The 27676-nt window shown below is 40.2% G+C and overlaps 1 protein-coding gene across 1 annotated transcript in view; it reads right to left on the minus strand.

The window, feature by feature from the left end:
* SH3BP2 (SH3 domain binding protein 2) overlaps window positions 1–27676 on the minus strand; it is a 108360-nt gene that overhangs the window by 37513 nt on the left and 43171 nt on the right. The window contains exon 2 of the mRNA XM_036763534.1: window positions 13071–13130. The gene's annotated coding sequence lies outside the window, so the exon portion shown is untranslated. The remainder of the gene's footprint in view (window positions 1–13070; window positions 13131–27676) is intronic.

The following is a 27676-nucleotide window of genomic DNA, read 5'->3' on the forward strand; positions in this document are numbered from 1 at the left end:
TTCAAAATCCTTCATAACCCATCTCCTTCCTATCTTTCCAGTCTTCTTCCTCTCTCATAATCTCTGCAATCTAGCGACACTGACATTTTTGCTGTTCCTCAAACAAGTTGTCCCTCGTATCTGGAAATCTCTCCTTCTTCAGACCCATTTCTGAGCTTCCCTCCCTTCCCATCTCCTACAAGAAGTCTCTCCTAATTCCACTTAGTGCTATCCCTCCTTTCTATGGATTACCTCCAATTTTCCCAGCATATGTCTTGTTTATACATTGTCGCTTACTTGTCAATTCCCCTATTAGATGGTGAGCTCTTTGAAGACAGGAACTGGTTTTTGACTTTGTACTCCTAGTGCTTGGCACAGTGCATGGCATATAGTAGCTGCTTAACCAATGCTTGTTGACTGACATTAATAAAACAAATCTTAAAAAATTCTATTAGAGCTTTCGTTCAGGAGAGCCAACTCGATTAAAATAAAATTATGGAAATGGACAGGCCCTTTGGAGGCAACTAATCCAACTTCAGAGTACAAGAATCTTTCTACAACAACTCTGACAGGCTCTGCTTGGACACTTTTAGCAGTAGGGAGGTTAGTCCCCAACAAGGCAGCTAGGTTCTCTCACACCTTTGACTGTGAGGAATGTCATAAATATGAGCTAAAATCTTCTTTCCTACAAATTACACTCATTAGTCCTGGGTAACAACCACTCACATTTCTTTTTTTTGGGGGGGGGGGATGGGACGGGAAGCAATCAGAGTTAAGTGACTTGCCCAGGGTCACACAGCTAGTCGTGTCTGAGGTCAAATTTGAACTCAGATCCTCTTGACTCCAGGCCAGTGCTTTATCCACTACACCACCTAGCTGCCCCCACTCACATTTCTATAGCACTCAAAGGTTTATAAAGTATTTTCTTTATACCAACCCTATGATGCAGGAAGTGCTATTCCCATTTCATAGATAAAGACACTAAGGCTGGGATAGGTTAAGCGATTTGCCCTGGGTCCCTTGGATAATAAACATTGGATCAGGGATATAAATATAGCTTTCCTAACTCCAAGTGCAGAGTTCTCTCTGACACATTAAGTGGAACAGAATAAATCTTCTGACTTTAACATGAGGGTCATTCAGGTAGATATTTGAAGAAAGTTATCTTGTCCTTTCTTATATCTTAGCTAACCAATCGCTCAACCTCTAGACCCTGTGATTACAAATACTGCATTATTCGCTTAGTCAGCTGTTCACCAAATACCTCTTTTGTGTCCAGGTTAAACCTAAGCAGCAAGAGATATTAAAAGAAAAAATATACAGTCCCCACTCCAGGAAGCTTAGAGTCTAGTAAGAAAGGCAAGAGGTACACACAAAACACAGGTAATAGTAAGCAGACAGTAACTCAGTTTGGCTTGGGAGCCACATGGTCTTATGTCATTGGACTCCTGGAGATGGTGCTAGCTTAGCTACTGTACGTCACTCCTCCCCCCAGCCCTCGTCACCATGCCTAACTGGATTCTGGAGCATTGTCCCACCTCCACTTCTTGACCCCCAATAGCTTGTACTTATCAGGTACAGAAACAGAATTCAAGGACAGATCCACATAGGAGACAGGGAATAAGGAGACCAAGCCCTCCCCTGCTGGAAGACTGACCTAGTCCTTAACCTACCCCTCTCCCAACTTTCAATGGAAACTCATAAGGATTTTACACTTCTTCCACAAGCTGAGGATTCCTGCTTTCCAAACTCATTCTATCAACCAGCACACACCTTGGAGGTACGAGGACCTTGGTGAGAGCAGCCCCAATCCTAAGCCAGCCCAAAGTCTCCCACTTGGCACAGAAACTTTAGCTCACAGCTAGGGTACTCTTGGTGCTTCCACCTGTGAGCAGAAAAATGAGTAGTAAATTAAAACCAAACAAAAAAACAAAAAACCCCAACAACTCTGCAAATAAATAAAGATCCTCAGGACAAAAAAGACACTAAGGCAGGAAGGGGTTCTTCCCACCAAAAGCAACTAATGAATACCTGAGGGAAAAAATACCAGATTTGGGAGAAAGATGAAGAGGTCAGTCCCAATGACCTCTAAGACTTCTTCCAATGATAAATCTATAATCCTAGGCAGACAGAACATATAGGATCCCAGCAAGGCAAGACTGATTCTAGATTTGATTCATCAACACAAAACTATAAAACTAAAGCATTACAAAGACAAAGGACAAATTATCTAATTACCAAGAAAGGAAAAGTCATTAAAGAAATAACTCATGTGAGCAACATTGGGCTTTTCAAAAATGTCAAAATTGAATAAAAAAATCTTTTAGAGTATTTTTGAGACTAGAACTGGACCTCAAAATCATATGTCCTGAAAATATGACTATATTGTTTGAAAACAGAATCAATCAACAAGTATTTATTAAACACTACGTGCCAGACTCTGTGCTAAGTCTTGGGTCTATGAAAAAGGCAAAAAAGAGACAGCTAGGTGGCGCAGTGAGTAGAGCACCAGTCCTGGAGTCAGGAGGATCTGACTTCAAATATGGCCTCAGACACTTGACACACTTACTAGCTGACCTTGGGCAAGGCACTTAACCCCAATTGCCCTGTCTCCCCGCTCTAAAAAAAAAAAAAAGAAAAAAGAAAAAGGCAAAAAAGCAAAAACCAGCTACAACTCATCAATATACTTATGGGTTAACAAAAACAACAATATGCTTTAATCCTATTACTTTTAGCTAAAGTGTAATATGTGCAAATGTAAGAATATTGTATAATGCATCTAACCATAATAGAAATAGCTAAATTAAATATATTATCAAAATTGGCACTAAATGGTAAAGAACACTCAAGTTTGTACCTGTCATTTTAAAAGGCACTAACCATAGATAGTGAATGATAGAAATAGAGCTGGGGGGGGGGAGGGAGGGAGGGAGAGAGAGAGAGAGAAGACAACACTGCCAAAGGCAAAACTTCCCTAAACTAAAAAAGGTTAATCTTTAGGGAAGCATATGAATTAGCAATTAAAAAAATAAAATGCTTATTCACATTGTCCATTATTCACATATTTTTAATACATCCATAGAGTCCAGCTCCTACAGCTCATTGTGGTATGGAGGTGACCCTCAAGTCTGAAAGACTATTGCAGTGGGAAAAAAGCTTGGGCTGGCAGGCATCATTGTGCTTTAAAAGGTAGTGGTATTATACCACTAAGCAGATGGCACCTGCTTTCCAAGAACTAGCAAAGTGTTAAAAAAAAAAAGGTCAACATCTGTAGACTGGCCACAGTAAGCTATGAAAAATAAAACTACGAAGTGACCACAGTCCTGTAGAACTCACTTCCACTTCAGCAGTGACTATGGTAGTGGTGGCAAAAAAGGGGGCAAAGGAGGCTCAGAATCTTGTAATTTGGGGGCAAGTTTTATTAATACCAACCTAATTTCTAGAATTCTAAATGTGAGAACCTTGTCCAGTGACCAATATGGTGACTTAATACTGGCGGGACTGAATCATACTGATATGAATATTCTTGCCATAAATAAATGAAACCAGAAAACAAAAGGAAGATTCAGCTAAATGGAAGGATGCCTTGGAAGTTCTCCTTAGAGAGACAAATAGTAGATTTTCTTGTGGGCTGAAAGGCAACAATGTAAAACAATGAGATATTTGGCCAGCTTGTACTTCAATGTTCAAGAAAAAAAAATATTTTCAAGACCATGATGAAGATCCTTGTAGCTCTGATAATAATAAAAACAATAAAAGCTAGCATTTATATTATGCTTTAAGGTTTGCAAAGCACTTTACAAATACTATCTCATTTTATCCTCACAACAAGCTGAGGGGTAGGTGCTATTATTAGAGGCAATTTTCTCAACTGTAAATGGGTATATGAATAGTACCTACCTCCCAGGGTTCTTAAGAGGTTTATACGAGGTATTATTTGTAAAATGCTTAGCACAGTGCCTGCTATGTATGTAGTAGGCACTATATAAATGCTTATCCCCTTCCCTGTAGTTATCCTCATTATTATCCTCAGATGGAGAAACTGAGGCAGAAAGCAGTTAACTGATTTGCCCAAGATGAGGTATATAAAGAAATCCTGTGAAAAACTTGAAATGACCCTTCAAGTTAAATCAAGATATGCTATGATATTCAGTGGATTTAGTGCAAATGCAGGCATAAGGGAAGACAGTGAAACATGTTGGAAAATGGGCTTGAAATTGAGAAACTGAAGGCATCAAAGGCTTAGAGACTTCACAGGAGCCTTACACAAACACATCATGAATGCTTTCTTCAAGAAAAAATCAGTAAGTACTAAACATGGGAAAGATTAAATTACACCTGCTTGACAAAGGTATATGTCCATGCTGTGAGGGGATGTCTAGCACAGAGTCCAAATGTCAGGGGGGCAATTCTCCTATAGATAGTAAGGTCCTCTTTTTGCTTGTGTCTGTAAATTGCATTAAGTCTCAGAACACTGCAGAGCTTTCCAAAAGAGATCAATGATCACTTAAAAGAGTTTAGACAAGCTTCACAGAAAAAACCAAGTAGATAAAGAATGCCTGTTGTCCAGGCTATGATCTGCAGTTGAATGGGCAACTCAGAGAGATGGTCCATCTGTCTATCTATCTATCTGTCTGTCTGTCTGTCTGTCTATCTATCGACAGTGAGCAGATCTTTTCCATTGTGCAAATGGATTGTCTTTGACAAATAAATAATTATTTTAATGATCCCAAACTTCTCCCTGAAAGAAGGCCAACTTTTTTAAACACATGTAACTTCTAAATCAGATTTGCTTGTGTGTATACTTTAACATCAGTCTCTTCCCAACAACCACGCCCATAAATATATTTCACATTTTAAAAGTTATGCATAACCACTTCTGCAGCGACTATAACCCATTGCATACATCACTTTCCATTGTTGTAGCTTATCATTTGTTGATGGAAAAATACATGGATACCATTAAAATATTAAAATTAACACAGTCCAGGTGTGGTTGACTTAAGAATGGTTGCCTTTTAGTTCTCTTCATCTACATTTCTGTAGCCATTGCATGGGAGAGACTCATGATGGGAAATGCTATCCTCATTCAGAGAAAGAACTGTGGAATCTGAAGGCAGATCAGAGTATATTATTTTCTCTCCTTTTTTTCTTTCTCATGGTTTTTCCCATTTGTTCTGATTCTTCTTTCACAATGTGACTAATGTGGAAATATGTTTAATATGATCATACATGTATAGCCTGTATCAGACTGCATGCCATCTTAGGGAGGGGTGAAGGGAGGGAAGGGGAAAATATTTGGAACTCAAAATCTTATAAAAGTGAATGTTGAAAACTCTTTACACGATCAAATTCACAAAGATGGTAAAAAAAATGGACAAATTCCATGTTGGAAGGGCTGTAGGAAGACAAGTACACTAAATGACAGCTAGTGGAACAATATATTGTCCAACTACTCTGGAAAACAAGCCATACAAGAATAGCTACATTATTCATAACTTTTGACCTAGAAATCCTTTACTGATATACTCCAAACAGGTTAATGACAAGAAAGATGGGAACCTGCTGTTCAATCAATAAGCATTTATTAAGTGCTTATCATGTGGCAACCACTGAGCTGGTAAGTGCTGGGGATACAAAGAAAAGCAAAAAGTCTGCCCTCAAGGAGCTTACATTCTAGGGAGGAAGACTACGTGTACATAAATAGCTATACGCAAGATACATAACACTTAGCAGCATTATTTGTAATTGCCAAACCCCACCCACCCAAAACAAAAACCTACCAAACCAAAAGACATGCCCAACAACTGGGAAATGGCTGAACATGTTATAGTACGTGACTGGGATGGAACATTATTGTATCATGGTGAATATGAAAAATTCAGAGAAACATGGGGAGATTCATGTGAAATGATGCAAAAGCAGACCTTCTAAAAGAGCAATATACAAGAAGACTACCACAATGCAAACAGGAACAACACAAAAAGGCAACAAAACTTAGGTCAAAGGCAATAAATAATGTTGGTACTAGAGGAATAAAGCTAAAATGCACACCCTTCCTTTCTGTTAAGGACTGGTCAATTATGAAAGACCCAAGTGTCACATACAGTCAGTCATAATCACTGTGTGAGCTAGTTTTGTTTAATTGTTTTGGGGGCATTTTGTATGTTGATGTGTGAGAGGTACAGAGGGCAGGGGCTGGGCAAATGCTGTGAAATGTTTACAGTGTCCAAATGAAAGGATCAATTAAATTTTTATCTAAAAATAATGGAAATACGGTATTTTCCCAGGGGAAAAGGGAAGTTGAAAACATTTGTGCAAGGTCCCTGTGTGAGTCAATCACCCTTCAAAAACTTCCCGAAATGGAGACGAAAGTGAGGTAGAGATGAAACTAGAAATCCCACTTCCTTTTATGACAAAAATAAAAAGAAACACCAGAGAGAATCTTAGAAAAAAGGCAAAACACGTCATTTTGGATTGTTAGACGGTTCCAGTCCGATTTTCTTGCCCTACAGCCCCAGTTCCAAGGTGGGATGTGAATCAAATGAAATTCAATTTAGCTTTGTAGAAAAAAGAACATTAGAAGGGAATTTATAACAGAATATTAGAGTGGAAGGGGGCTTAGAAATTCCCTACTCCACCCTCATTATTTTACAGACAAGGAAGGTGAAGTCTAGGGAAGGGAAGCAGGGTCACCCAACTTCAATTAAAATATTTAAACTTATTTCCAGTTAGTTACATGCCAATTTAAGTACTACTTTAAAGATATGAAAAGATCAACCCCTACCAAGGTTGATCATACATCCCTCCACAACATAGTTGACTTGTCTTTTTGGAAGCAGACTGTGGGTCAAAATCACTTGATAGTCAGCTCTCTGGTGCTGAGGCTCTCAAAAGAGTTTAAGTAGGCTGGTCTTTGAATCAAACAGTCCAACACTGGTGGAACTAATGGGAAAAGAACCTGAAAAACAAACACTCAAACCCCATTTCCCCCTGTAACTTTGGAATTCCCAGGGATTTTGGATTTGTACAACATCATGAGAGGATTAGTAAGAATACTTAGACTATTTACTGTAAGAAGCACTAATAGTATTAACATTATTGTTACTAACAGAATAAATGGTTTTATTAGTGATACTACTACTAATAAAAACAGGTCCTTGTAATTGGCTGAAGTTTTGTTTGTTTAAACTATTTGTCTGCTTTTGTATCAGGCTCTGACTCTCTACCTGACTACAGAGGAGGAAGATTAAGAATTCTGTTTGATTACATTGCCTGCTCAGTGAGTTAATAATCTGAATCACTGTTTATCAAGCTCTGGAGCCCTGGAGTTCCCAGAAGTGACAGAGATTTGAAACTATGTTTCTCTTTTCCTATGAATGAATCAATAAATGAAAATGTATTTGTTAAGCATTTATTATGTGCTGAACAATGTGCTCTGTGCTAAGGATACAAACAGAAGAAAAGAGACATTCTCTCTTCCCCAGGAACTCACATTCCAATTGGAGAAGACAACATCTATAAAAAAGTTCAGTTTCAGACAGCAGGGAAAGCCCCAGGTGTTCTTAGGGTGTAAGCCAGATGCAAGTTCCAGGTACCCTCAGGGTGCATAGGTCTGATAACAGTGTCCAAGGGTCTAGAGGGCACGGTGTCAGGTAGATGGTAAAGGTCCAGGGTGTCTACTCACTCGACTGAAATAATTCTCCCCCAAGTTATCAATGATCCGGAAGATCACTAGGATATGATACAATGGCATATGGTGAGGCTTGCTGGTCCTTTTCTATCTCAATGGAAGGCTTGTAGCTAGCTGGTGACTCCCAACTATATACAAATGGTATGAAGAGTATGTCTCTTCCTGTCCATTGCCCCATGGGGTCTAGTTGGACCAAGAGAGAAGGGGCAAAGGGAAGGCAAAAGGGAAGTATGCCCTGCAGGCAGCTCTTCTCACTGATGACCCCCATTCCTAACCAGCACTCTGGTTCCCAACACCTTCCTCCTTAACTGATTTCAATGATGAACACTTGCAGCCAATTTCCTCTTATCAATTCATTTATAGTCAGTTTCCTTTCTGCATAATGAAGGGATTGGACAAGATCAAAGGATCATAGATTTAGAGAGAGAAGGCACATGAGATATCATCTACTCCAACCTATGCATTTTTCAGTTCAGAGGTTAGTGAATTGCCCAAGGTCACAAAGGTAGAAAGTGGCAATCAACCAATCAACAAACATTTATTAAACACTATGTTCCATGTAACCTGCTAAGCACTAGGAATACAAACAAACAAAAAAGAAATAAAAACACTTTCTGCCTTCAAAGAGCTTACATTTCTTTTTATTTATTTAATTTATTTAATCTTTTTAGTTTTCAGCATTGATTTTCACAAGAGTTTGAATTACAAATTTTCTCACCATTTCTACCCTCTCCCCACTCCAAGATGGCATATTTTCCGATTGCCCTATTCCGCAGTCAGCCCTCCCTTCTGTCACCCCACTCCCCCCCAACCCCTTTTCCCTTACTTTCTTGCAGAGCAAGATAGATTTCTATGCCCCATTGCCTGTATATCTGTATTTCCTAGTTGCATGCAAAAAAAATTTTTTTTGAACATCTGCTTTTAAAACTTTGAATTCCAAATTCTCTCCCCTCTCCCCTCCCCACCCACCCTCCCTAAGAAGGCAAGCAATTCCACATAGGCCACACATGTATCATTATGTAAAACACTTCCACAATACTCATGTTGTGAAAGACTAACTATATTTCCCTCCCTCCTATCCTGTCCCCCTTTATTCAATTTTGTCCCTTGACCCGGTCACTTTTTGAAAGTGTTTGTTTTTGACTACCTCCTCCCCCTATTTGCCCTCCCTTCTATCTTCCCCCCTTTTTTGTCTCCTTCCTCCTTCTTTCCTGTGGGGTAAGATACCCAATTGAGTGTGTATGTTATTCCCTCCTCAGGTCAAATCCAATGAGAGCAAGATTCATTCATTCCCCCTCACCTGCCCCCTGTTCCCTTCCTACAGAACTACTTTTTCTTGCCACTTTTATGCAAGGTAATTTACCCCATTCCATCTCTCCCTTTCTCCCTCTCTCAATATATTCCTTTCTCATCCCTTAATTTGATTTTATTTTTTTATATATCATCCCTTCATATTCAGCTCACCCTGTGCCTTCTGTCTCTCTATATATGTATATTCTCTTCAGCTACCCTAATACTGAGGTCTTGTGAATTACACACATCATCTTTCCATGTAGGAATGTAAACAAAACAGTTCAACTTTAGTAAGTCCCTTATGATTTCTCTTTCTTGTTTACCTTTTCATGCTTCTCTTGAGTCTTGTGTTTGAAAGTCAAATTTTCTATTCAGCTCTGGTCTTTTCACTGAGAAAGCTTGAAAGTCCTCTATTTTATTGAAAACCCATATTTTGCCTTGGAGCATGATACTCAGTTTTGCTGGGTAGGTGATTCTTGGTTTTAATCCTAGCTCCATTGACCTCTGGAATATCATATTCTAAGCCCTTTGATCCCTTAATATAGAAGCTGCTAGATCTTGGGTTATTCTGCTTGTGTTTCCACAATACTCAAATTGTTTCTTTCTGGCTGCCTGCAGTATTTTCTCCTTGATCTGGGAACTCTGGAATTTGGCGACAATATTCCTAGGAGTTTTCTTTTTGGGAGCTTTTTCAGGAAGCGATCAGTGGATTCTTTCAATTTCTATTTTACCTTCTGGCTCTAGAATATCAGGGCAGTTCTCCTTGATAATTTCTTGAAAGATGATATCTAGGCTCTTTTTTTGATCATGGCTTTCAGGTAGTCCAACAATTTTTAAATTATCTCTCCTGGATCTATGTTCTAGGTCAGTGGTTTTTCCAATGAGATATTTCACATTGTCTTCCATTTTTTCATTCTTTTGGTTCTGTTTTGTGATATCTTGATTTCTCATCAAGTCACTAGCTTCCACTTGCTCCAATCTAACTTTTAAGGTAGTATTTTCTTCAGTGGTCTTTTGGACCTCCTTCTCCATTTGACTAATTCTGCCTTTCAAGGCATTCTTCTCATTGGCTTTTTGGAGCTCTTTTGCCATTTGAGTTAGTCTATTTTTTAAGGTGTTATTTTCTTCAGTACTTTTTTGGGTCTCCTTTAGCAAGTCACTAACTTGTTTTTCATGGTTTTCTTGCATCCTTCTCATTTCTCTTCCCAATTTTTCCTCTACTTCTCTCACTTGCTTTTCCAAATCCTTTTTGAGTTCTTCCATGGTCCGAGACCAGTTCATGTTTTTCTTGGAGGCTTTTGATTTAGGCTCTTTGACTTTGTTGACTTCTTCTGGCTGTATGTTTTGGTCTTCTTTGTCACCAAAGAAAGAATCCAAAGTCTGAGTCTGAATCTGAGTCCGTTTTTGCTGTCTGGCCATGTTCCCAGCCAACTAACTTGACCCTTGAGTTTTCTGTGGGGCTATGACTGCTTGTAGGGTAGAGAGTACTTTGGCTCAAGCTTGAGGGGCTGCACTGTTGTTTTCAGAGCTACACTGCAAGCTCTGCCACACCAGCGCTCCTCCTCCCCCAAGAACCGCCAACCTGGACTGGACTTAGATCTTCTGCAGGCTCTGCACTCCTGCTGGGATCTGCCACTTAATTCCTCCCACCAGGTGGGCCTGGGGCGTGAAGCAGCTGCAGCTGTAGTTCTGTAGCCGCCCCACCTCCACTGCCCCCAGGGTGGTAGCTGAACCAGGAACTCCTTTCACTCTTTCCCAGCAGCTTTTTCCACTAACCTTCTCTGTTGTCTTTGGTGTTTGTGGGTTGAGAAGTCTGGTAACTGCTGCAGCTCACTGATTCATGGTTCTAGGGCCTGCTCCCCCTGGCTCCTGGTATGGTTGGTCCACGTGGCCCACACTGGGCTCTGTTTCACTCTGCTCCAGTCCATGTGATAGACGCTGTCCTGGGCTGGAGCCCTGCTTCCCTTTGCTATGTTGTGGGTTCTGCAGCTCTAGAATTGGTTCAGAGCCATTTTTAACCATTGTTTGGAGGGACCTGGAGGGAGCTCAAGCAAGTCCCTGCTTTCCAGCTGCCATCTTGGCTCCGCCCCCCAAGAGCTTACATTTTAATGTGGAGTAAAAATAATAATAACTAATAATAGTTATGTTTATGGAATTCTTTAAAGTTTGCAAAATTCTACAAATATCTCATTTTATTCTCACCTACTCAGGAGGTAGTTATTATTATTCCCATTTTATAGTCTGTAACTGACATAGACAGAGGTTAAGTGATTTACCAAGGTTCATGTAGCTAATGAGTGGCTGAGGACAGATTTAAATTCAGGACTTCAAGTCAAGCTCTCTATTCACTGTGCCACCTAGTGGCCTGCACATAAACAGGTATATACTCCCTGTTCACAGTTATCTACAAGATACATTCCTCAGTGCAGATGGGAGGTAATCTTACAAGGGAAGACAGGAGCAGCTTCCAGGGTGGGGGCATGGGAGAGAGACCTGGGAATATCCTCCTGTAGAAGGTAATAGATCTGAAATGAGCCACAGATTCTAAGAGGCAGAGGTGAAGAGGTAAAAAAAAAAAAAACAAAAAAAAAAAAAACAAAACTGTTATAGGACAACCAGTGCAAAGGAACAGAAATGGGTGATAGAGTCATGTGAAAAGACCAGTAATGGATTGTTGAACACACGGAGGGGTAGTAAGGTTGGAAAGGTAGATAAAAACTTTAAATGACAAACAGAAGATTTTATATTTAATTACTAGAGGTAAGAGAACATTTGCTAAGTATCTCCCCCGTGCCTTACTCTGCTAAGCTTGAGGCTACAAATAGAAAAAACAAAAGCCAAGTCACTCCCTGTTCTCAAGAAGACCATACTCTTAATGGGGGGCGACCACCAAGTGTTCATCCTTCTTGACCTCGGTAGCATTCAACACACTTTCTTCTGGATACTCTTCCCTCTTGTATGTTCTAAGGTTCATGCTAACTTTGTCACTTTCATATTTTATGTTTCTAACCCTTCAGATTCAGCCTACTTCCCTGAAGAAGATAATTCTAGCCTCTCTCTGACCAGTAGTAAAGAGGGTAGAAAAAAAGGGAAACAAATGGAAATGGTGGTGGTAGAGGTCCTGGAGGGAGGGATTCTGGACTTTTTTTCAATGGACATATTTTGGAAGGGAAGATGGGATAATTAAATGTCTCACTACATAATAGACAAAGTGCTAGATCTGGAGTCAGGAAGACTTGAATTCAAATTGAGCCTCAGACAATTAGTAGTTGTATGACTCGGGGCAAATTGCTTTCCTATTGTTGTCTTCTGTTTCCTCATCTGTAAAATAGGGATATTAAAAGCACCTACTTCCCAGGGTTACTGTGAGGATAAAATGAGATGACATTTGTAAAGTGCTTTGCAAATCTTAAAGTGATGTTCCAATGCTAGCTAGCTAAAAGGTAAGACACCATGGATTTTCTGAAATGCAGCAACAACTCATAAAACATTTCTAAGTACCTTACCTGAAGGGGGACTGGCAGAGTGCTTTTATAATACTTCATTATACTGAAGGACAAAGATGATGGCACTGAAGAATGGCAGAAAGACCAATGGATTTTGAGTCTCAGGGTCTGGATTAGAATCCCAGCTTTGATACTTACTATTTTTGTAAACATCTTAGGCAAGTCACTTTCCCTCTCTAGGCTTCCATTTCCCGGTGTGGAAATGAGAGGGTTGAACAGGATGATTGAAATCCTGTGTTACGAAGTAAGTCACACCAATAGGCATAGTCCCTTCCCCTGAAGGGCTTACCTGCAGTGACATGCTACGATGGGAGAGGATTTACGAAAGATACACTGGATCTGTATTTGGTAAGAATATCTTACTGTTGGAGGAGACTAACCAACCATTCTGCAGAAGCTCATCCTTTTAACAGCAAGAATACTGTAGAAATGTTATATTTCTATAAATGATAGAACAAAATCTCAGAAGAACTAAAGCACCAAACAATTCAAAGGTCAGTGGGAAAATAAAGCATGGGCTTTAAGGGGACTGTACCATGTTAGAAACAGCATCTCAGATCATTCCAAGTAAAAATTCTAAGAGGTGAGAAGAGACTTACCCAGCAAATAAATGTCAGCAAATGTGAACCAAGGTGAAGCACTAATCAGTAATCTTGTCTCTAAAAATAAAATAGAAAAAAAAGGCATTTACTTTAGGGTAAAAAGAGACCCCCTAAGCTCCAGATGATGTTGCACCCATTTCCAAGGGTAGGAGGAGAAAAGCCAAATTCCATGAAGTCCTGAGGAATGAGAGGATCAAGGATTCAACCCCAAATCTGGCATTCATCTGTGTGGCAAGGAGGAAGGAGTTTCCTTGGCATTTCAGTTTGACCACCTTTAGATGAAGAAGGTTCTAGCCACCCGATCTTTTAAAACACTGTAAAGAATGTGAGAATTCTGGCCCCTAGAGTCTATAACCTACTCCAAAGTACAGTAAAGACCACAGAACAAAGTCAGGAAACAGAAGGCATTGAAATGCCATTGCCAACATCCCATCTTTTTTTTGGGAGGCGAGGGGAAGGCAGTTGGGGTTACATGACTAGCTCAGGGTAATACAGCTATTATGTGTCTGAGGTCAAATTTGAACTCAGGTCCTCCTGATTCCGGGGCCAGTGCTCTATCCATTTTGCTAGCTAGCTGCCTCCCAACATCCCACCCTTAACACAAGGGTTTTGAACTTTTTGTGTGTCATGAACCCCTTTCATAGCCTGGTGAAATCTAAGGACCTCTTCTCAGAATAATTTTTTTAAATTTACATAATAAAAGCCATGAGATTATAAAGGAAAGCAATTGAATTGAAAGAGTTGTCAAGATATATTTTTTAAAAGTTCATGGACTACAGGTTAAGAAACCCTGCCTTAAAGCAATTACCAGACTTATCAATGATGACACTAGTAGTCTAATAGTCTAAAGTCTAATATAGACTTCCTCAGACAACAAAGGACTATACTAGCTTGGGGGGAAAAGTCATCAAAATAATCACACTTTGTATTCAAATTAGGCTCAGTGTTATTAGCCTCACTTAATATGGAAGAAACTGTTGTAGAGAAATAGCATACCTAGGGGCACAGAGAGCTGGCAGATACACCTTGACTCTAGAGGGAGCCAGGAGGTACAGTGGAGAAAACAGTAGAAATCAGGAAGAGCTGAACTCAAATCCAACCTCAGACACTTTAACACCTTCACAGTCTAGCTCCAACCTACCTTTATGGTAGGGAGTGACTCAAAAATGCTTGTTGATTTCTCAAGCATTACTGGAAAATGATGGATTGAGGAATTATAGGTAGAAAGAAGGGGAAGTGTAGAGATACGTACAAGTATCATACCTTCTCCCAAATGCGAAGAAGCTGATGATGAATATCTTAATTGTCCTTAAAGCCATGGACTTTGTCTTAACATCAACTTTATTCTTTGTTGCTGTCTTTAGTTTAATTTTAAAAAATGAACAAAAAATCTATTATCTCCCTCTCCCATCTCTCCTCATTGAAAACAAAACAAAACCTTTGTAAGACTATGTGGTCAAGCAAAACAAATTCTCAAATTGACCGTGTCCAAAATTATGTCTCTATCTGCACCCTGAGCCCATCTCTGTTAGGAGGTGGGTAGCATGTTTCATTGTGGGTGCTCTGGAAATGGGGCTGATTAGATTTCTTAAGTCTTTATGATGTTATCATATAGGTTGTTCTCCTGGTTCTGATCACTTCATTCAGTTCATGCAAATCTTCCCAACTTTCTCTGAAACTATCCCCTCCATCATTTCTTACAGAACAATAACATCCCCTTACATTCACATACTATAATTTATCTGCCAATTCTCCAAATAATGGGAACCCCCTTAGTTTCCAGTTTTTTGCCACCACAAGAAAATAGCATCTACTTTCATTCACATTAGCACATTACTGAAATTACTAGTTACTGAATTTACAAGTTACTGAAATATATATATACATTTCAGTGGCATGAACAGCAATTCAAGAAACCCTTGTCAGCAGTAGCAGACAGACAATTTCATTTCACATATATGTTCAACCTAATCAATTAGATTCCAAGCTCCTCTAAAGGCAGGAACTATGTAAGTTAATCCTATTTGGGGAAAAGAGGAGATTGTCTTTTTTTTCCCCCAATTTTCCCCCACAAGCCTCTTGACACAGTATGAACGTTAAAGAAAGATTTACCATTGTCACAAACATTTTATCTTCACAACTGCAAGTATAAATGTTTACTAGATTGACAGGACAATAATATAGTCATTTATATAGCTATATATTATTTTATCTAAGCTTCAAAACAACCTAGTAAGATAAGTACTATTATTTTTTTTTATCCCTTATCATCCCTGGTTTGCAGATGAGGAAACTGAGGTTAAGAAAGGTTAACTAGCTTGCCCAGGTTGATACACCTAGTGCTTTAGGTAGGATTTGAATCCTACCTTGGAGAGACTCTAAGTCTATCCAAGTCTATGCCATAGGAGCTTAAAGACTCAGGGAACGTTAGAGTTGGAAGGGACCCTAGAAGCCACCCTTCTCATTTTACAAGATGAGGCAGCAAGGCTGCACAAAGGTTAAGTGCCTTGACCAAGTTACATATCAAATTAGTGGCAGAGCTGGCATTAGAAACGACACACTGTTACACTCCCCTCCCCATATCCTGTCCTGTCCTTCCACTGCACCAAGTAGGAACTCCACTCCAAACTTAATCTCGGTTACTGGACTGATACTGAATGTGTACATCATGAGTTTAGTAACCCATAAAGTCACAAGAAAACAGAGATGTTTACAGGATTTATGATTGAGTTTCTTATTTAAAAATTATCACATTTCTTCTCTTTTAAATTGAGCAAGAAGAAAACTCTCCTGAGCCTCGGCCAGTATATCCCTGTTTGCTTGTCTGTCCTGGCATTCCCATCACATTTTCCTGTGGACTGCAAAAGCAAAGTAGAGCACCATTAATTTACAGCATCTGTTTTTCACCTGAGCTACTACTTAAGGTACCTTAAAAATACCCAAAGTAAACTGTGGTTCTGGAGGATGGACAAGTTAAGAAACAGGTGCATGGTGCCAAAAGGGGGATATGTTGCTCTTTTGTTAAAACAAGACGTTAAAGCCAAACCTCATCTCAGCTTCCCTTGGCAAGCATGACCTCAATCTAATCACCTTGGTTGTGACTCCCACCTGAATGGCTGCACATTCACGCATGTGGAATGCTTCCTAAGATGTGGTAAACTTAATTTCTTTTGATCTTTATGGAAATAATAAGGTGAGAATGGGTGGGGGAACTACCAAGGAAGATGTTTAAAGTCTCCTCAGCACTGGAAAGCCTGGGTAGTGTTAACCAAAAAAGAAAACCCACCAACTGCCATTCCATTCTATAGGTTCTACTACTATCAGTCTAATATCAATTCTGGAAAATGTTATCAGTTTCAGAGAAAAGGACTTATTGTTGTTACTCTTAACAGCCTTGACAATGTGGCGTGGGGGGACTAGAGAAGAAGGGGACTACCGCCACTCCATCCCCCCAGACACATACACAAATCCTGTGCTTCGGAAGAGCTGCAAGGGAAAAAAAAAATCAGCAGTGGTTCCTTTTCAAGAGCTAGGGTATTCCATTATGGCTGCCTCTCTTCTCAACTGCAGGACCGGACTTTTTCTCCAAGATTGCTTCTGGTTTTAAGGCCACCAGGGTCATGGCCAGATCAGCTACCCAATGACTAATCACTCTTTAATTCTATCAAATTGAATGAGGAGTATTTATACCTCCTTTATGCTGGCCCAATTTCTTTTCTTTTTTTCTTTCCTTTTTAAAAATCAATTAATTAATTAATTGATTGATTTTTAGTTCTAGTTTACAACATTCAGTTCCTCAAGTTTTTGAGTTTCAAATTTTCTCTCCTTCCCTCTCCTCCCCCCCACCCCAGCTAAGATGGCATGCAATCCGATATAAGGTTCTACATATACCTTCATACTAAATGTATTTTCACAATAGTCCAGTTGTAAAGAAGAACTATAACTAATGGAATGATCCACGAGGAAGAAGAAACAAAACAGAGACAAAAAAACAAACAAAAAGAGAGAGCAAATAGGCTGGCCCAATTTCTAAAGGGATGAATTCTTTTTTTTTAAATTTTTTCATTTATTTTTAGTTTTCAAAATTCACTTCAATAAGATTTTGAGTTCCAAATTTTCTCCTCATCTCTCCCCTCCCCCCACCCCAAGATGGTGTGTAATTTGATATGGGCTCTACATAGACATTCATATTGAACCTATTTTCACATTAGTCATGTTGTAAAGAATTAGAACTAATGGGAGAAACCACAAGGAAGAAGAAACCAAAAAGAAAAAAAGAAAGAGAGAGCAAATAATATGCTCCAATCTGTATTCAGATTCCATAGCTCTTTTTCTGGATATGGACAGCATCATGAGTTCTTTGGAGTTGTCTTAGATCCTTGCATTGCTAAGAACAGATAAGTCTATCAAAGTTATAGGATGAATTCTTTATATGGCCAGTCAATCAATAAGCATTTATTAAGTGCTTGCTATGTACCAAGTACTGTGCTAAGTGTAAATCAGTCACTTTGGTTTTTCACCCTTCATAACTTAGGAATAGATCCACTCAGTGTTCCATGCTCTTTAAAAGCTGCGTATAGAGCCAGTATCTGAAAGGGGAAAACCTTTAGTGTTTCTGTTACTGGACTCCCACAGTTTATAATTTCATCTGGGGATGTAGGGACTCAATTGATCATAACCTCCTGGGACAAAACAATCAATTCTCCTAATTTACAAGGGAGGAAATTGAGGCACTGAAAGGTAATGTGACTTGCAAATGCTAGTTATGCATCAGTGCCAGAATTCAAATTCATCTACTGACTCCAAGTCTAATGATCCTTCTGTGCTACCATTCCTTATACCAATTAAAAAAAAGCAAAGAATGTGGATTTTCAAGCGCGTGTGCATGTGTGTGCGCACACACACACACACTATATACAGACCCAACAGCCTAATCAGCGACTCTATCACCTCTGGCTTGGACTATTATAACTACCTTTTAAAAAATTTCTCTTTTTTTTCTTGGAGGGGGGAACGCAGGGCAATTGGGGTTAAGTGACTTGCCCAAGGTCACACAGCTAGTAAGTGTGTCAAGTGTCTGAGGCCATGCTGTATTTGAACTCAGGTCCTCCTGACTCCAGGACCAGTGCTCTACTCACTGTACCACCTAGCTGCCCCTATAATTACCTTTTAATTGGCCATCCTTTCTGCCAGTCTCTGCTCCCTCTAAACCACCCTTCCCACTCCTGCCAGCTCAGTCTTTTAACACAAGCTCAACCATATCATTTCCCTTTAAAACAACCAACCTCCAAATACTCTATTCTGTGGCCAAATTGGCCTATTCTCCATTCTCTCGCACATATGCCCTGTGCTCTCTGGCTGCTATATCTTTGCTCACAAAATTCCACAAGGCTGGAATGACCTCCTCTGCCTCCCCTCTTCCTCCATCAGCACCTATCAAACTCATACCTGTCCTTTAAATTGTCCTCCAGCTTAAATGCTACCTCTTCCATGAAGTCTTTCCTGATGCCCCACTCCAAAGCAAAAGAGATTGTTTCTTCATCTGAACCCGTGTAGTACTTTGTACTTGGTTTATAGCATTTAACTATAATACAAAATAGAATGTGTACTTTGTGCTGTCTTTTACTCATTCCACCATCTCCAGTACCTGGCAGTTCTTTGCCGACAGTAGACAGCTAATGAAGGTCCTTTTAATGATTATGTATGTATATGGGAGCAAGGCATCCACCAAATACATGCCTTTGTATATGAGCAGCTTCTAAAGGTCAGGCTGAATTCTATAGAAACCCCATGGAGATCTTATTTCTAAGGTCCCTGTTATCTTAGTTTTCTCTATTACTCTGCTTGATGCTTTCAAGCTAAACTTAAACACAACATTTTATCAGCTTTGGCTCTGAGTTTTAAAACTCAGCCCTTATCTACCTCTTTCTACTTGCTGGGTAATCCTACCCATCTAAGCAGGACTGGCACACTCTTAAACCTGAAAAGCATGCTCCCCTGAGGATTTTCTATGTTTGTTTTCAAAGCAGAAGTTGTCTTTGGCATCAAATTCACAGGAGCCAGAGGGAATTTGTTCAGGTTGAAAACTGCTACAAATTCCACAAATGCAGAAAATTTGTAAAAGGGAAGGCTTTGGGTGTTAATACAGGGAAGCATCTTTCAAGTTCCCATCTAGCCCATTTAGTACAAATACATAACATCAAATCCCATACTTATATGCCTGAGAAATACAGAGCTAAGATTTTTTTTTTAAATTCCTTTGGACACCATCATGGAGACTCAAGAGTGAAGTGGGCCGGAGGTGATCAAGTTAAAATTTCCACATGCACGCATACCTCCATAGTTGAATCTCTCATTTCCATGGCATGGAAGTGACCTTGGCATTTTGAAGGTTATGCCAGCAAAATGCATCCCACTGCATCTCTCTTCATCCCAAGCCATCCTCCAGTTAGCTATCAAAGTGATTTTCTTGAAGCATAGCTCTGATCACATCAAGCCTACTCAATTAATACTAATGGCTCCCTATTATCTCAGGATCAAACCTAAGGTCCTCTGTTTGGCATTTAAAGTGCTTTACAGTCTGGCTCCTTCCTATCTTTCCAGTCTTTTTCATTAATTCCCTCCATGTGTTCTCTAATCTAGTACACTGGCCTCCTCGCTGCTGCTCAGACACAAGACTTCCTATCTCCTGGTCTCTGCACTAGAATGTTCTCCCTTCTCCCCTCTGCCACTTCATTTTCCTGGCTTCCTTCCAGACTCAGCTTAGACCCCAACTTCTGCAAGAGGCCTTTCCTTGGTCTTCCCAGCAGTTAGCATTTCTCTGTTAAGCTGACCTTCCATCTCCTCTTCATATAACTTGTATGTATCTAATTATTTACGTTTGTCTATCCCATTTGAATGTGAGTTTTTGAAAGCAGAGTGTCTCTGTTTTTTTGTATTTATACTCCTAGTGCTTAGCACATACTAAGTGGTTCATAAATGCTTGCTCTATCTACCTATCAACCCCTTCATTCCCTACCCTTCTATATTTTGTTCAGAAGTTTTTCAGTAATGTCCAACTCCTCATGACCCCATTTGAGGTTTTCTTGGCAAAGATCCTGGAGTGGTTTGCCATTTCCTTCTCCAGCTCATCTTACAAATGAGGAAACTGAGGCAAACAGGATTAAATGACTTGCCCACGATCCCATAGCTAGTAAGTATCCAAGGCTGGATTTGAACTCAAGATGAGTCTTCTTGGCTCCAGACCTGGCACTCTCTCCACTGTGCCACTTAGCTGTCTACCCTTCTATCCAATTCTCTTCTTATATTTGAAGCACTCAAAGGATCTCAGATCTGGAGCTGGAAGGTACCTACAAGGTCACCTAGGCCAACTACTTCATGAGGCTCAGAGGGTTTAAGTGGCATAGGATGAGGCCAGGGCACATGTAGCCTTCTAGGTCCTTAGGTTCAGCCTTTTGACAGAGTCCAAGTTTTACAGAACAAATTCTTTTATTAGAGGTATTTGTTCTGTGAAGTTTGGATTCAGTCAAAGGGCCACACTTGAGGACCTAGAGGGTCCACCCCTGGATTAGGCTCTTAAGCAGTTTACTTCCTTTCAAAGAGTTATCAGAGACAATTTCTATGGAATATGGAAAAATTTTCTTAAAATATAAGGGAGGAGACATCATCTGGGGACAGTGAAAGAGTGGAGGTGGCTAACCTTCCAATGTGGTGCTTGAGCTCCTGTCTCCAAAGATCAACAAAGGAGGGGAGAGCACTATAGACAGATAATCTATTCCCCCATCAAGAATGTAAACTCCAGGGAGGTAGGAACTAGGCTCCGTGTCCTACTAATTATCTTTGAACCCCCCAACTTGGCATATAGAGGTCATAGATTTAGAGTTGGTCATAGTACACAGCAGAAAAAAAACAGTGGGCTTGTAATCATACAATCTAATATTTACAGTTCCTTGAGCAAGTAAATGAAACCTACCTCTCTGAGGTTCCTTGGCTCCTATGTAAGGTTGGCCCTTCTCCCCTGAATTCCATGTAGGTCTTGGTTCCACACATCTATAGTGTACTAATATTAGGTATTAATAATACTCTGTAAGGGCGTCTCAGTTTCATAACAGACTATGAACTCCCTGAGGGCTGGGATCATATGATAGCTAAACCTCTGCACATGGCAGATACTTAATAAATGCTTATTTAATTGATATGAATCCTTCTGTGACTGAGTGAATAATATTTGCACTTCCACACAAAACTATTGGGAAGAAAGCACTACGTAAACCTTAAAGCAGAATAAAAATGTGAGCTCTTATTTATAGCCGCTTAATGAATGTTTGTTGAGGTAGAAGACTGTGAATCACTGAACAAAATCAACTAATTAATAAGCAATTATAAGTACCTACTAAGAGCAAGGAACTGTCCTAAGTACTGAAAAAAAAAGTGAAGCTATTACTGCCCTCGTATTCCCAGAGAAAGGAGGTGCAGAGGAGAATTGTATTCTAACTGTAATTATATTTAATCTTGAAAGTAGGTGAGAGTGTGGAGGGGAGTGCCTATTAAAAACGAAGAAGGGAAAGTGAAAGAGGTGTGTGTGTGTGTGTGTGTGTGTGTGTGTGTGTTGAGAGAGAAAAGGACTGAAAAACATTCTCAAGAGGGCAAGAACAATAGCTTTAAGGTTTACAAAGTGCATTATAGACAATGCCCCCTTGAGGGAGCAAGTGTCAACTCCATTTCCCAGATCAGAAAACTGAGGTTAAGTGATTTGTCTATTGCCACACAGCTAGTGACAGAAACCTCCTTAGTCACCCACGCTTGAAACCTCAAAGTCATTTCTGACTGCTTCCTGTCCTTCACCACCACCCTTTATCCAATCATTTGCTAAATCCTGGTGATGTTCCATCCTCCTAACATCTTTCCTTCCTTGGCCTCCCTCCCTCCACTCTCTGGCCAATCCTATCAATCCATCCTTCAAACAGCTGCCATGATAATTTTCTTAATGCAGAAGATCCTGGGCAAGTGATTTAATCCTGTTTGTCTCAGTTTCCTCATTCCCCTGCTCAAATTCTTCAGGGTTTCCCTATTGTCTAAAGAATAAGCAATTCTTTATCCTGTTTATTATCCTCTTTATCCTATTATTTAAGGTCATCCACCACCTGGCCCCAATTCACCCTTCCAAAACTATTTCCTATTACTAGCCTTTATTCACTCTGTGCCTCAAGTTGGCCTATTTCTGTACATGTGCACTTCCACCCTGCCCTGCCCGCCTTTATGCACTTGCTGCTGCTCAGTCATTTTCAGTCCTGTCCAACTCTTTGTGGCCCCATTTGGGGTTTTCTTGGCAGAGATACTGGAGTGATTTGCCATTTCCTTCTCCGGCTCATTTTACAGATAAGGAAACTGAGGCAAACAGGGTTAAGTGACTTGCCCAGGGTCACACAGCTAAGAAACATCTGAGGCAAATTTGAACTCACTAAGATAAACCTTCCTGACTCCATGCCCAGCATTCTATTGACTGTGCCATCTAGCTGCCCAAACTTACAGATGCTGTGCCCCATCTCTGAAATCAACTACCTCTACATCAGGGCTGTCCAACCTTAGGTTTTTATTGAAACAACAGACAATATGTTTTGATTTGCCATTTTAGTGAGAGCTCTGCAGTAGCTTGGCTTCCACCTAGAGGGGAATCACTTCATTCTTAACATTTCAATCCTATTTTAATTCTTCAACCTTGGGACTCCATCTTTGTGCCAAACCATCCTGATTGCTGAATGTGTGAAAGCTCATCTGACCCATTTGATGTAACCAAAGACCATACTTCATCTCTCATCCTGCTGCTACTCACTCAGACACCCAGCATTTTGCCGTTTCCCCCTGCCAGGGTCCCCCTTTCCCACCACCACTTTCCACTTCTTGCTCTAGGAACAGTGGTCATTACCCATAGCTTCACTGTTTTTAGAAAGACCATGACAAGCCACTACCTCACAAACTCTGCGATCTTCAGACCAAAACTCCCTTCCACCATGAATGTTGTCTGCCCTATTAGAATGCTCCTTGAGGGCCAGATTTTTCTTATTTTATATGCATCTTCAATGCTTAGCACTGTACCTGACACATATTAGTCATGTCATGAATGCTTTTGTTCATTTATGAGGCAACAAGATGGAGCAGTAGATAGAGCCACTGGGCCTGGAGTTAGGAAGACCTGAGTTCAAATCCCACCTCAGACACTTATTAGCTCTGTGGCCCTGGGTAGGTCATTTAACCCCAGTCTGCCTCAACTGTAGGGGATACAGCACCTACCTCCCAGGGTTGTTGCGGGGATCAAATGAGATGATGTTTGTAAAGAGTTAAGTACAACGATTGACACATAGTAGATGCTATGTAAATACTAGCCGTTACTACTATCATCATTCATTCATATAAACTTCATTCTAACTTGTGCTGTATTTAATCTCTACCTGTCTCAGGACCCTATTAGACTGTAAGCTCCTTGAAGGTAGGACCTGTGTAAATTTCTTTGTACCTCTAATTCTGTACACAGAGCCTTGTATACAAGAGACATATAATACCTGTTCAATTGAATATGGTCCTTTAAAGTTGCTAAGGGCAACGAGGTGGCACAGTGGGTAGAGCAGTACCAGGCCTGAAGACAGAAAAGTATTCTAAATTCAAATCTGGCCTCAGACACTCACTAACTAGCTATGTGACCTTGGGCAAGTCACTTAACCTTGTTTGCTTCACAGTTTCCTCATCTGTAAAATAAGCTAGAGAAGGAAATGGCAAAATACTCCAGTATCTTTGCCAAGAAAACCCAAAATGAGGTCACAAAAAGTCAGACGTGACTGAAAAGACTGAATGACAACAAAAAAAGTTGCTAAGGAAGAGACAGAAATTTGCTTAGGAGCAGTGGGACAATAAAAATAGCAGCTCTTATTAACACAACACTCTAAGATTCAGAAAGCATTCTGCTCACAACTCCTTGTAGTATTACTAGTCCCATTTTACAAAGAAGGAAGGTGAGGTACATATCTGGCCAGTGGCAAAGCTTGGACTCAAGCAGAGTCCAAGAGAGCAGAGAAGAGCAGGGAGAGTATATGTATATATGCATATATTTATATGTATGCATATATACACACATATTTGTATGTGTGTGCATTTATGTATATATATATATGTACATATGTGTGTATGTGTATAATTTATTCCCTTCTAGCTATAGTCTATGGCAATGATTCATCTTTCTATCATGAAGAGAAGGGAATAAACCTCTATATAGAACCTACTATATACTAGGCACTATTTTTTTTTACAGATATTATCTCATTTAACATTCGCAACAACCCTCTGAGGTAGGTGCATATTATCATCCTCATTTTACAGTTGAAGAAACAAAGGTAAACAGTGGTTAAGTGACTTGCCCAGGATCACAAAGCTAGTAGGTATCTGAGGCTGCATTTGAATTCAGGTCTTCCTGACTCCAATGCTGTATCTACTGTGCTACCAACTGTCTCATAAAACCTTCTCAGCTACCTGATGCCATTTGCTCCCCAACTTAACCTGCTTAAATTCAATTCAACAAACATTCACTTTTTTCCCCACTGAATTTTATTTGTATATTCATTGTTAGCTCTATAGTGTTTTTAACTTGGCTAAAATTTACTGCTCTGCTTGGCTTCAACTTCATGGATGCCCCTCTCAGGATAAGCTCATCACTTCTGAATTCACCTCCCTGCTGCTATCTCAAGCCTTGACACCACCAGCCTCAGCCTCTCTCCCCTTTGAATGGAGGGCTGGAGGCCAGTGAACCAAACTCCTCCCAATTCCTTCCTTTATAAAGGGCAGAAATGGGACTCAGCTTACTCCACTTTAGGACGGCTGCTCTGCCTCCTTTCAACTCCATGGAACAAGACACTCCTTGGTCTCCTGGTCCTCCTCAGTTTCCTGCTACCTTCTGTGCATTGTCTCCCCTTTAGGATTATAAACTCCTTGAGGGATGGGACTTTCTTTTTGTTAACTGTATCTCCAGTGCTTAGCACAGCGTTCAGCACACAGTAGGTGCTTAATAAATGTTGATCAGAGTGGATAGAATATGTGTGTATACATATATAGATATACTATATGTTTACATGTGTGTATACATACATATATACATGCACACAGACATGTGTACATCCACTCATCTATACATCCATACATACATATGCTTAGCAGGCAAGAACAATTGCCAAGTTAAGTAATTGGAATTCTATTCATATATATTTGATTAAGGTCTTTGTTTCACATAAAATCTCTGGATTAAAGAGTTAGTCCACTTGGTTAAGCACAAATGCATTTGAATTTTATAGCGAGGACTCAAGTTTAGTCAACCCTTTTCTGTGATTACACACATAATTAAAGCATAAACAAAGGCGTATTCCTCTTAGCTGAAGTATCACACAAGTTTAGAACAGCTGTGTTGTAATGGATAAAACCCCTGACTTGGAATCGGGAACCAGGTGGCTCCAGGTCCCAGCACTGTCACTTATGAGCTATTTGGCTGAGCAAGTTCCTTTTTGTAAACCTCATTTTCCATGATCTGTAAAATGGCAGGTAGGTGGCATTGTTGATAGAGCACTGGACCTGGAGTCAGGAAGACCTGAGTTCAAATGCAGCCTCAGACCCTTCTTAGCTGTATGACAATGGGCAAATCACTTAACCGCTATCTGCCTCAGTTTCCTCTTCCGTAAAATGGGGATAATAATAGCACCTACCTCACAGTGTTGATATAAGTTCATTCTGAGTGTTCCTGATGTTAGTTCTTACAGTTCATAATACTTTCATATTCATCCTCTTTGCCTCTGTGCCTTTTAAAGATCTAAGGTTGGCCAATAAAGTCCCTAGGCAAGCATCAGTGTCTTTGAAGGCTCCCCTTTTCTTCATCATTAGAATCATTTGTGTTTGCCTGGTCAGAATTTCTTTCTGAGAGTTCCCTGTAAGCCAGGGGATCCTAGCTAACCCTTCACGTGCTCCACTTTCCAGACAACTGGACTACGACTTACTTCCCACTCTCGTTTCGTCCTACCCTCTCTCACCTCTATATCCAACTACTCACACAAAGCCTAATTGTCTTCATCATCACCTTCTCTTCCTTTAAGGCTCAGGTTAGTCATCAACTTCTCTGAAGTCTTTCCACCCCCTTTCAGCTGAAGAAGACCTCTCATTTGCACCCACCACATTCTAACTCGTACTATGCTCATACTGTATTCTAACCTGGACTATGCTTATACATGTGCCTAGAGAGGTAAACGTGGCATGTGGGAAGAGCTCTGGACGTGGAGGTCAAGAGACATCTAGGTTCAAATCTTTCCTCCAGCACTTACTAGTTCTGTAACCCTAAGCAAGTCGTTTAATTTTTCTAAGCCTCAGTGTTCTCATTTACAAAGTAGGCATAATAATACCTGGAGTACTTATCTCATGGAGCTTATATGAGGATAAAATGAGATAATGTATGCATAAAGCACAATGTAAACCTTAAAGCCTGTGTAAATGTCAGCTGTTATTATGGGGATGATCTACAACCCTTCCATTCATTTCCAGAATGATAAACCATGGGGTCAGAAGTGGTATCCTGTCAAAATCCTCACAGCCGAAGCAGAGTGTTTTGCAAATGGTAGGTTCTTAACAAATTCTCATTCTATAGCATTGTTGTACTGGGTGATAATGAAGAATTCCTTCACTGGCTGACTGGGAAGAATAGATGCCTTTCCACTCTCCAACCTCCAAGCTTTCATATGGTTGACTGGAAGCAGGCAGAGAATATCTGCACATGTTCAATGCATACATATAACCCATTAGGAAGGGCAAACATAAGTATGCTCCATTCCCATTACCTAAAGAAAATCTGACAATTATGGCTGTCCAAAAGTGAAAAGAACTGCCTTAAAAGTAGTGAGTCTCCCTCCATGGAAATATTCAAGCAAAGGCTGGATGACCACATGTTGGGTATGTTATAAAGGGGATTTTCATCCAGGTATGAATTAGGCCATATGGTCACTGAAGTACTTTTCCAACTATGAAAACGTGTGATTCTGAGAGAGGAGAAAAAGGGGGAAGAGGATGAGAAAGAGAAAAAAAAGAGGAAAAATACAGAAGGGGGGAAAGAAGTAAATGAAACAGTGAGGAAAGAAAAAGGAGGAGAGAAGGGAATGGAAAAGAGAGGAGAGAATGGAGAAGAAAAGAAGGGAAAAGAGAAGACAGAAGAAGAGAAGGGAGGAGAGAAGAAGGGAGAAGTTGGGGGAAAGGGAGAGAAGAGGAGAGAGGAATGAAGAAGAGAGAAGTCAGGGAAAAGAGAGAAGAGGGGGAGAGATGAAAAAAGGGAGAGAGAAAAGAGGGGATAGAGAAGAAAAAGGGAAGAGAAGAGAGAAGAAAGGGAGAGAAGGGGGATAGAGGAAAAGGGCAGAGAGAAGGAGGGAGGAGATGCAAACAAGTGGTATTCCTTGTGAAGACACTTTATGGTTAGGAGTAACAAGGCTGAAGGAGCTGTTCTCATTCTAAGTGGGGAAGAATGGGGCTCTTCATCAACTTCAGACACAAAACCCAATTCACAGCTGTTAGCTCCACAAACGAATAACTAA

The sequence above is a fragment of the Trichosurus vulpecula genome, chromosome 6, assembly GCF_011100635.1.
Source record: "Trichosurus vulpecula isolate mTriVul1 chromosome 6, mTriVul1.pri, whole genome shotgun sequence".
In the NCBI taxonomy this organism is placed as follows: domain Eukaryota; kingdom Metazoa; phylum Chordata; class Mammalia; order Diprotodontia; family Phalangeridae; genus Trichosurus; species Trichosurus vulpecula.